The following is a 12,068-nucleotide window of genomic DNA, read 5'->3' as shown; positions in this document are numbered from 1 at the left end:
GCTGATTTTGTGCGTGAAATGGCGGTGTGTCCGATATATCCTTCATATTGCCAAGGCTACAATACGGGCTGTGGCTGTTAGGCTCAGTCCACACCCATTTCTCATTCATGCATCCCTTTTCACCACGTTGAAAACAGAGGAAAGGATTGCCTAAAACGGTTTGGGGGCCGTATGGACAGCACCACTGCTGATGTATATGCAATATGCGGAATCACGCTGCGTAGACTCCACACAAACCTCCTCAGGAGGAGGAAAGATATACAATCTGAAGAATCTCAAGAGACCAATAACAACCCCATTCTTGATGATGAAGCTGATCTGAGTGCCTTCGAAATATTGCTTGTGTCTGCATAATTACCGTCATGGGGTTATGTCAGACGTACGGAGTGGACACCAGCACAAAGGCGTCATGGTCTAAAAGATGCGGTGTATGAGCAGTTGCTCGAGTGTATTCATCGTGATCCTGGTTGCTCCATCTCTGCCCATTTCTCGCGGCCATTTTGCTCGTGTGGACAAGTGAGACATGCAGCTCGCTTCACGCCCCCAGTATGCACTTATGCAGTTATCCGGTGCAACTGTAGTTGTGCACGTCCAGTAGTGCAACAAAAAAAAAAAGAACAAGAGAACAGAACAGAATTCCATCAGATCTTCATTATCTCTTCATTGGAGATCAAGGGGGTTGGCCGGCTCCCATGATGAGCGCCCCAGCTCGTGCGGGGACCTCGGTGGGGTCGCGACGCGGCTCGGTGTCGCCGGTGGGGCGTCGAACCATGAAACGGAAGCTGGACGACAGCACGAGAGAACCGAATAAAAGCAGTCGGTACAGCACGAGGGCGACAACGCAGGCAGCGGCCGCGGTGGTCAATCGCGTGTCCGTGGCAGATGGGGAAAATAACACCAACCACGAGGAAGCGACGACGCTGCAGTCGGCACTGGAGTTACTCGGTGCGTACCGCACCGTGGTCCAAGAGCTAAGGGAAGCCATCAAAGGCCAGAACGAGACCGTCCGCGCGCAACAGGAAGCGATCCGCGAGTTGAAAGAGGCGGCTGTGGAGCAGCACATTTTGATTCGTGATTTGACTCAACAACTAAAAGACAACCAGAAACAGACAGGGGACGAGCTCAAGCGCGTTGTCGCACAGAGAGCATCCCCAACTCGTACAGGGCGCTTGTCTCATCTGCCTACAGTGGCTGTAGCTGCCTCCCAGGCAGCTACATCTGCCTAAAGAAGCAAAACCTTTCATTTGTGTATAAGAAATGCACGAGGAAGAAGGACAGACAGGAGTTTTGGACTCCTCAAGATAATTCTCATCAATTACGCGATGCCAACTGTGATCCCTGTGGAGCCAATTGTCTGACACGCGTTCATGACCAACTTGAAGCTATCACGGCGACCACTGTCTCTACCCCGCAAAATCCGCTCAGTGACGTCACAAGTTCATCGCCCTCACCCCAGTCCACGTACGCCCAAGTTCTCTCGTCCGCAAACACGGCGCCAACGCCTGTGACAAAAACGTTACACTGCACGATTGATACGTCCATGGTAGCGGATGGACAAGAGAATCGCATTACCGCTGGTGCGATTCGCGCCCTCGTCGAGCGCGAGGTCCGGACTGAACGGAATCATGCTAACTGGCGTTGCCGTGCGGTGACGACGGATGCACGCAATCGAATGCGCTTTAGGATTATATGCAGGGACGAAACCGAGCACCAGTTGGTGAAACGTCTCGTCGGCACAAAGCTACCGCGAGGTGCGCGGATGTTGCGGGACGAGGTCCACCCCATCCGCGTCGATCATGTCAACCGTTTTGCGATCCTTGACGAGAGGGGCGCCATTCACACTGGTGCTGCCGAGGCCTTAGGCAAAGAAAATGACGTCCAGATCGATAAGATCGGGTGGCTTAGCAATAGCGACTCGCCGAAGGCATACGGCTCCATGGTCGTGTACCTCACCAAGGACTCCGATGTGAAACGACTTCTAGGCGAGCAATACTTTCATGTGAAAGGTGAATCCGGTACCGTTAAAGCATGGGAACGTCGCTATGGTCCAGTCCAGTGCTTTAACTGCCAGCAGATCGGTCACATAGCCAGGAATTGCAGCAACCCCCAAGTCTGCGCCAAGTGTGCGACCGAGGGACACCATCACAAGACCTGCAAGGGAACCACGTATAAGTGTACGCTCTGCGGTGGGCCTCACGAATCGTACAGCAGGAACTGCACGAAGCTCTACCCTTCGACACATGAGTAACACGCTTCGGGTGATCCAGTACAACGTGGCGAAAACCGCCGAAGTGCATGAGAGCCTGATGAACGACAATGGGATTGAGGACGTAGCGGTGCTAGCCATCCAGGAGCCTCACGCACGCCTGATTAAGGACCATCTTCTGACAACCCCGATGGCTCACCACAAGTGGACGAAGATGGTGCCCTCTACGTATCTGGAAGGGAGGTGGGCGATCCGAAGTATGCTCTGGATCAGGAACGACTTAGTAGCAGACCAGGTAACAGTCGAGTCCCCCGACATGACAGCGGCGCTCGTACGTCTCCCAGAGCGCCAGGTGTTAGTGTTCTCAGTCTACGTGGAGGGGAAAAACGATCAAGCGCTCACGGTGACGTGCGATAACTTGCGGAGGGTGATCAACAACACGAGGCGAAACGCTGGCACAGTCGTGGATGTGGTGATTGCGGGCGACTTCAATCGCCACGACCACCTCTGGGGAGGGGATGACGTGAAGCTGGAAAGACAGGGTGAGGCGGATGAGATCATTGACCTTATGAACGAATTCGTTTTCAGCAACCTTCTCCAACGGGGCACCAAGACTTGGCAACGTGGAGACTACGAGTCAACGATCGACCTGGTCTTGGCCTCGGAGGAGTTGGCTGGCGCGGTGGTGTCGCTCGATCGATTCACTGCATCGTCAGGGACATACCAGATGATGTCGGAAGGTTCTCGAAGAAAGTTGACGCTGCACTTCCAGGCAAGCACACGTTACAGCTGTACGACGGATTGTCATGGAAAGAGGCAAACGTACTAGCACAGCTTAGGACGGGCATGTCGAGGCTAAATGGCTATCTCAACAAGATAACAGCAGCGCCATCGCCGCAATGCGCATGCGGATACGCGAACGAGACGGTGGAGCATTTCCTGTTCCACTGCGCAAAATGGACAGGACAGCGCACTGAAATCCTCCGAAGCACTGAGGCGCAACGGGGCAACCTCTCCTTTTGCCTCGGCGGAAAGTCACTGTCGGACGACGCAAAATGGACACCAAACATGACGGCAGTTCGGGCGACGATTCGATTTACGTTGGCAACAGGACGGCTTGACAAAACACCGGACTGAACAGGCCTCGGCCGCCACCCATCCTTCTTTGCTAACTTAATTCACACCCAACACCTCGTGCCATAAACAGCGGGCACCGCTTCAGTCGCCATAGATAGGACTCTGAACACTTGAAGAATAGCCTTCAAGTTTGCTTGCTGATAATACAATCCCACGAGACCCCGTAGTGCGACGGAAATGCAGCAAACAAGGGACAGGAGCAAGGGCGAAATTGCACGTGACAGGGATGCTCCGGCAGCCACGCAAAGACGGGGCAACAAGAATGTCAAATAAGCAGATAGTAGCCCTATTGGCCAAGTTGCCACCGGGCGTAATCAACCAGTAGTAGTAGTAGTAGTAGTGCAACAGGTTAACACACCACTCTAACATCGTGTTCTGTAGCTGGGAATTGTGTAAGTTCGGGGTGTGCATTTCTCGTGCGTGTAAGCCACGCCGCCTGTCTAAGTAATTCCATCCATGCAACCAAGTGAATCCTAATCCTTATACCGAGTTACGCTCCGTTTGTGCAACTTCGCTCCGTGACAGCGGTATCTGCAGTTAAAGTTGAGAACGGACGAGGGTGAGGTGGTGACGATAAATGAGTGAACTTAGGAAACGACGCACTTGAACACTGGAGTGACTATCTGAGAGTCGAACTAGCGCGTCCAAAGCGTCCAGTTCACGGTATCTAACTCATGGCACTTCCCGCACCTGTCCATCCCCTGCCAGGTCTAGCGGGTGAGCGTGATTGATTGGGATTATGAGAGGAGTAGGTACGCCTCGGAGAGCTACATCCCTGCTCGTTGCGCGCGCCACACATAGCGAAGGTTTGGTCATTCTAGGTGACTTTTGTCACTTTGCTTCACGGCATCACGTCAGGCGCCCAGAACGTGGCAGCTGATGTAAACTTTCCCCTTTATCGCCAAAGCACCCGATCGGATTATCAGTGCTACCACCTCTCATGTCAACAGAACTTGATTGGGACCCGGGAATGACTCCATGGCTTCCTGTAACTCAACACGGTTTGGCCCAAGGGTGAATGAAGCCATACCAGGCAAGGTGATGGCATACATTGGGGTAGAGTTCCCACACGAAGGGAACCGAATGAATTAAATGACAGGTGGTGAACACTAGTCACTCTTGTGGCGTAACTCCTGACCAATATCAAGCTCTCGTCACTGTTCCTCGGTCTTTGCATTCAGCCATTCGATTCCTCAAGTCGTGGCATACGGGCAGTGAAGAACGTGCTTTTCAATATGTCGAGGAAACAGTTTGGCAAACTTGCGGTCCAATTCCTGAATCTTCAGCTCTTCACTTGCCCTCTCAGACTCTGACAATTTCTCGCGATCCTCCCAATATGCAGTCTTGGGATCAGGAAGAATGTTAATGGCAAAACGAAAGTAAAGAGAAAGGAAAAATCGTAGGATCCAACCAAGAAGGGAATTAATAGGTTCAATGCCCAAGGCCTTGAGAGTTGTTGGAAGAGATAGGGACAGAATGAGGCATCTCCCTAACCAGCGAAGCCCAGGAGGGAAGAATCGGTGGGAAAATTGCTCATAGCTTGCCTCTGCTATGAGACGACCTTGTAGACTGCCCGGAGCACGAGAATTCTCAATCTTGTTCATATAGCTGACCATTTCATTCCAATCGCTTGGGAAGCCAGTAAGCGGTTTTCCTCCCGGGGCCCGGAACAGAGTAAAGATGTCGGCCCAAAAAAGATGTGCGGCAATTTTCTCGCTATCGGAGAATCCTGCTAGGCCCAATCTCACTAGGATCCGGTGTTTCTGAACAGCGAAGGTACATATCGTGTAAATATAGCTGTCAGTGTCGCTGAAATCGCCCGGGAACTTGCTGGCCCAGTATTCGTGTAAACGATTGATGCGATCAACTTCCTTGAGCGTACGTGGATGTTCGGGGCCGTACCAAGCCAGGATAATTCCAAAATGACCCGTCTGAATCGCCCTATTGGTGGCCTTGTGCACAACCTTGCCCCCGTCTTCACGCCAGACAGGTCGAGCATCGTGGGCAGGAACGATAATGTTGGGAAACAGCAGGGAATAAAAAAAGTTGAGCGTAAACTCAGTAATTCCGTAGCTCGCTGAAAGTCTCCAGATTTGTTCGTAGTCTTTGTCCGGGTCAAGAGATTGTATCTCTCGCTTCATCCACTTGTATGGCATCGTGGAAGTGCGGGTTGTCCTCATTCGTAGTGAAGGTCCGAAAATGCTGCTCCGCAGTGCCAGTGAATATGGCTCGCAAAGAATAGTATGTCCCCGACACACTTGGGACCACTTTACTCCGGGGTCACGAGTGACTGCAGCCGACTATTCGAGGGCTCCAGTGCTGGCTTATATATCCGCTCATGATCGTCGGACTCGCTTGTAACCGAGGTCGAATATCACACAACGGCTGAAGTAACCAGCACCATCTCATTCCCTTGGCCTAGGCACAACCACTACCGTGGCTAGCATGGGCCGCAACTGATTTATCCCTCGGCAATACTCGTTCGGAGATGCTCAGGTAGGTAGCGCGTCTCCGCACGCTCTTCGGTGGCGTTCTAGCCATCCCTACTAGCCCATGGCGGGTAGTCTAATTCCCAAGGGTCACCCAAGGTGACGGGCAACTGGTGCCGAGGTGCTAATCGAGGTTGGGCAATATTACCCTGTATCAAATATAACCGTCAACGGAATAGAGGCCATCTTGCACAATAGACGGCCAGAATTCCCACAGGCATTATAATGCACTTTGTCTGCTACGGCGCGCGTAAGGTGCATATGCAGCGCATCATCCGTGGGGAAGAATCGCCACAGTCCAGTTGTGTGAATATGGGTAACCCATAACAAAGGAGCAGCTGAATGGCACAAGATCTGTAGCCTCTTTGTATTCCCCTACGTGTTATCCTCTAACTTACTCGGACATACAACCCAGTGCTTCCTCTCCAGCCAGCAGTTGTTTCGTTTCAATTACCCTCCCGATTAACGCGTCGCGATATGTGGAAATGCCCCTGTCAGAAGCCACACACAGGAGTATTACCATAATCAAAACATGTCCACCTGCCCGAACACCCGACAGTCACGCGGGATGTAAGCCGGGAGGCATCCTGCAATTATGTCCAGGTAATAACCGAATTTGCCTGACCCTAGCGGAAGAACGGGGGTCCAGAACACGAATGGCTGCCTTAGTACGGAGGAAAGATGTAAGGCTGGCTACAATACGACGCTCTCGCTCCCATGTCTCGTTCTACCCAGAGTAGCCCAGCGTGTTATCGTATTATCGTCAAAGAGGATTCAATAGAGAGACGAGACCGGCAGACGATCCAGCCATAACACACATGCGCAGCCATGCTCAGTTTGTTTGTGCTACTCTTCCGAGGGTCTTTGAAGTTTTGGTCGTACCTTCACAGTTACCCTCATTCCGCCTACAGGTTTAGTCGTTACCGTTCCACCGGGAACAACCGAATCTGGCGAACAAAGACTTCCTATTTCAAAAGCACCAACGAACGCTGCAACCAAACACTTCAGTTCCGCCTTCGCAAAGCCTTGACCGATGCAACTACGCGGTCCATGCAGGAACGTCAACAGAGAGAAGTTGTTCCTTGCTCCCCCTGAGTTATTCGGTCTCCCAGTCATGGGTTCAATCCAGCGCCTGGGGACAAACTTATCAGCGTCCTCTCCCCAGTGCTGAGGCGATCGATTGATAACCCATGGCGAAATAATAAGCCGAGTACCTTTGCAAACAGGATACCCCAGTATTGTCGTATCGCACTTGGGAACTCGATACGAGACAGGTACAGTTGGGAAAAGGCGAAGTGTTTCGTTGCAAACGCTATGCAGAACTGGAAGAGCTTCAAGCACTCGTGCTATTTCGGCTCCGCCGGCAAGGGTATTCAAGTATGGTACGTGAATATCGATCTCGTTTCGTAGCTGGGCCTGTACATCGGGATGGATAGATAACAGATAGACCACCCAGCTCAAAGTTGACGAGGTGGTCTCATGCCTATCAAAGTCAGTTCCGCAATCTGTTAATTCTGCGAAATCACTACATACCCAGCTGCAATAAAGGTTAACAACTGATCCACTAACTGGGTATCCGTGAATTCTCCAGATATCAGCAGTTGAGAGAGGATGTCAACATGGTCGGAGCCGTCTTTGCTACTTGTCGTTTTTTTCTCCCGAAGAAATTGGCGACAGTGGGAATGAAGCTCTTTCGAAATGGAGTTCCGAGTAGTCATGACGGAAAAGATTCGTGAAAACCATCGAGGCGCGTACGCATGGATCGCGAGGTCCACAAGGTTGGCAGTTGTAGGTTCAGTGAGGGCTTGATAGGCTCTGGCTAAGGCATCGTCGGAATTTTCCAGCGACTTGAAGTCTCGTCCCAATGCCGCCAGTCCTATTATATCGAGGGTGGCCTTTGGAGCCCAGCAATCAATGTCCACTGCGCCTGATTTGAACCCAGTACGGTCTGTGGCGCTCGACCCTGAAATAGCATGATTCTCGATCGCGTTGATCAACGATAGCGACTTCTCCCAGAAGATGGAATACAACGTCTTAATTTGCCGGTGGCTGAAAGTTGGCAACATGAGTTTCCTCTGGTGCTTGTGAACATCACCTTCGACGACGACAAGCCCGTCGCCAAGGACGGAACGCAAGAAGCTGCGCTCACCATGGGGCTTCTCAAACTCGTACGGTTTAGTCACCAACACCTCCTTCAGTGCTTCCAAACTGGTCAGTAGGAGATGTGAGGAATTAAATATCCCTCGTAAATGAATCAAACCATTGTTAGGCACAAGTTTGGCATAGGACAAATAGTTGTCACCTCGAGGAAACGTGAACTGAGACAGCGTGTGGCCTATGAAAGGGTAACCACCCTATGAAATTCAGGACATAATATCAACTCGTGAAATACTGGCTCAGGCTTACCGTTGGCATCGGAAGTTTGCGGAGAGGGTTCACAAACAGAGGATATACGGCTATCCTGTAGGCGACCCAGAGAAACGTGTTTGCCACCAAGAGTCGAATAGTTGCCGAGGCAATGTTGCACCCCGCCCAAAGCAAAAAGGCGGTAACTAAGCATTCAGCTACCCAGAATGAATGGGGTACCCAATGGGCATCATGTCTAGGCGTGTCCATGATTGGCCAATATCCAGTATGATTTTTCAGTCGGATTCACAGTAGGTAGAACGGGACAGGCATGCACCAAAGGGGTCTCAATGTTCAGACTTCGGGCGGATATATGTAGCTACTCCCAATAGAACTGCGAGCCAACACTTGCCAGAGTTTGGCCAATGCGATAGCCTCGGCTAAGTACTTTGTGGTTCCAGGAGTTGCACGGAGTTTCCACCTTGCATCGGAGGTAGCCACGGTATGGTATCGGGTCGGCTGTATCGGCACGAGTGCCAGTTCGCCGGTACCCATTGGTGTGGCGACAGCTGACGTGCGATGAACTAGCGGTCGTGGGGCCCACATTCGGGGGCCAGCCATCGCCGGACATGATGTGACAGCCCAGACTTGGAAATTGGTCGCTTTATCTAGCCCACGCCGCAATACTTTTCGGCTCTACCCAGGGCAGAAGAGCGTTGCTGTTAAAAAAAACAGCAGAACTAGCTCTTCACTGTATTACGCACGTCATCAAATGACGTAACCTGAGCTGAAAGATTCGTATGTCTTCAGAGCCGAATACTCCAGGATCTTGGGCGGAGTAAGGTCTCGAAATTTGGAGTAGACCGGGTAGGGACATAGTTACGATCTTAAGATGCTAAAGTGTTCACCTTCAAACATGAGTGGAACTGCGATAACATATACGAAGGCGAAATTGTCTACTTTGTGTTTAATTCGACTAGATGTATAAAATCATCCCATTGTGCGTTTGCTTGTTCGTGGTTCCTCTTAAGGACAACACATGACGATTAGTCAGAAAAGTCACCCAACGCAGATGACTGCACACCCATTTCGGCCAACGCACATTAATCCTCTATACCTCTATGCGCGTCAAATATATTCCTTGATTTGCTCCTCTGTCCAGTTCCAATATTTCGACGCAAGGTTGGGATCAAGAAGATCTTCTCGGATAGATGCTAGACGGCCGAACGGAGCGACTTCACAGTCTGTCAGCATTGCTCTACAACGTGGTTGAATATACTAACCCCAACGTTCGCTTTCTGCGTCTGTGATATCCGGATGGAGCCCAGCAAACAGTTCGGTGTATGCTCCGAACTTCGGATCGTGTGTAATGAGTTTCTAGATATTATGTTAGCTTCAGGCTCCACTTCTCGTGAAGCATTGTTGCCCTACAAACAGAGCGACTTGCCACTTGGGCATTGATTGTTGCAGGTTCGTCAAGAAGTTTCCAGGATTTAGACTCTGGAAGGCCAGTCAGAAGCGGGTCACTGACGTTGCGGTTGGGTAACTAACCAGACTAATTATGCCTTCTCCCTTTGTCCTTCTAGCAAACTCGAGCGAGTGGAGAACATTTCCGGCCTTGCTCCTGCCGTATTTGGTCCACGGTCCTTCTTCTCGATGATAATCCATGTTTGTGAAGTCAATAGCGGGATTTGGAGCCATTTCAGCAATGCTAGAAGATACCCATACCACTCGCACGGACCCAGGCGCCGATGATTGTGCAGTCCGCATTAACAAGGGATGGAGGAGGCGCGTGAAAAGAAAGTGGCCAATGTTGTTTGTTCCCAGTTGTAGCTCATATCCTTGGACAGTCTTAGAACCAGTGGGTGGCACCATGACTCCGGCGTTGTTCCATAAAACATCCAGGCGAGATTCCTTGCTTAGGAAGTCCTCCACTGATCTCTGAATCGTCGTCAGGTCCCCCAAATCTAGGTGGAGGAAAACAAGCTCGCCATGAGAATAAGGATGTTCGCGCTGAATTCTGGCAATTGTGTCTTCTGCCTTTGCTCTCGAGCGCGCAGCGATATACACCTTAGCGTCGTGCTGATAGAGGATCGAAGCCAGCTGAGCTCCGATGCCCCCCGACGAGCCAGTCACGATAAACACCTATATTTTTAGCAAAGCCACACACGGCAGTACGCACGCGGTAGTACGCTGTGAGCGATTGAGCTTACCTTGCCAGCCTGGTTGGGAAGGTTTTTCTCAGTCAATACTGGTGATGGTGGGAAAAGATTGCTCCATTGTTGTCCCATGGTCACAAAATCGAAGACGATACTGCCAGCTCACGACCCAGGACATGCAGGTCAAGTTTGTTAACACAGAAGTTATTTTACTCTGTCCTCTCCTTACTCGTATTTAAAGCGCGTATGTGTTTCGGAGATATGGGATGCTGGCCCTTGATTGTCGCCAAATCTTTTAGCCTGGATCGGAGGTTACGATCCACGCCTGGGTAACCTTGTCAGCTTCTCCGACTTTACCCTTGCACGGAGATGGCGGAGTTCGCACGGATGTGTGACGTCATATATCCGAAGATATTTGATGGGAGAAGGCGGCAGAAAGCGAACTCGGCCGGATCTGCCGGATATAGCGATCGGGCTTTCACATGACTTCTCTGTATCGGCTGCGTCCTGGCCTTTGAGAATCGCCTGCAAAAGGAATATAAAGGGTTGGAATGAAGACCAATTGAGGTTCTACCAATTGAGTTAGCACTTGTATCGCAAATTTTACTCCAGTATCCCTGAGTGCATCCTGTTTCCCATCTGCTGTTTATCATGGCACTTCCAACTCGCACACTCGGAGTTGCTGGGCCTCCCGTGTCCGCAATCGGCTTGGGGCTTATGGGTCTCAGCGCGTTCTACGGAAAACCGCCACCGGACGAAGTACGTTTTAAGTTCCTTGACCATGCTTTTTCCAGAGGGGAACGATTCTGGGACACTTCGGATGTCTACGGTGACAATGAAGATTTACTCGGTCGATGGTTCAAGAGAAATCCGGGCAAGCGGGAACAAATCTTCCTCGCCTCTAAATTTGGCATTGTTGGCCCTGGAGTCGCTCGAAGTGATCCGGAGTACGTCAAGTCTGCCTGCCAGAGGAGCTTAGATCGGCTTGGCATTGGCCATATCGATCTGTACTACGTCCATAGGGTCGACAGTAACACTCCCATTGAACGGACTGTTCGGGCACTCTTCGAGCTGAAGAAGTATGGCTACCTAATGGACCCCTGCACGTTTTTCCGGCGCGACAGCATTCTATGGAACATATCAACTAACAATAAACTAGCGAAGGTAAAATAAGGCATCTAGGGCTGTCTGAGGTCTCGGCAACAACTCTTCGCCGGGCCTGCACCGTTCACCCAATTTCTGCTATCCAGATAGAGTACAGCCCGTTCAGCCTCGATATTGAGGATTCAGGAATTGGTCTGCTCGACGTATGTCGGGAGCTCGGTGTCGCAGTGGTTGCATATGCTCCCCTAGGGCGTGGGATGCTTACCGGCAAGTATGAAAGTCCAGATGACTTTCAGGACGACGACTTTCGAAAACTCGCTCCGCGATACTCCCGCGACAATTTCACGAAGAATTTAAAGCTTGTGAACGACCTTCAGAACATAGCTCGCCGTAAAGGTTGTAGTGCTGGGCAACTGACATTGGCTTGGCTTCTTGCACAAGGCGATGACATTATTCCCATCCCCGGGACCACAAGGCCGGGGAATTTCGATGAAAATATCGGCGCGCTGGAGGTTGAACTTTCTGCGAGCGAGATACAGGAGATCAGACAAAGTATTCAACAGGCCACTATATACGGTGGTCGCTATCCAGAGGCTTATAGTAAGACCCTTTTTGCAGATACGGTAG

Source organism: Purpureocillium lilacinum (assembly GCF_023168085.1).
Source record: "Purpureocillium lilacinum CBS 284.36 DNA, scaffold_3, whole genome shotgun sequence".
NCBI lineage: Eukaryota > Fungi > Ascomycota > Sordariomycetes > Hypocreales > Ophiocordycipitaceae > Purpureocillium > Purpureocillium lilacinum.
This window is presented reverse-complemented; position numbering follows the sequence as displayed.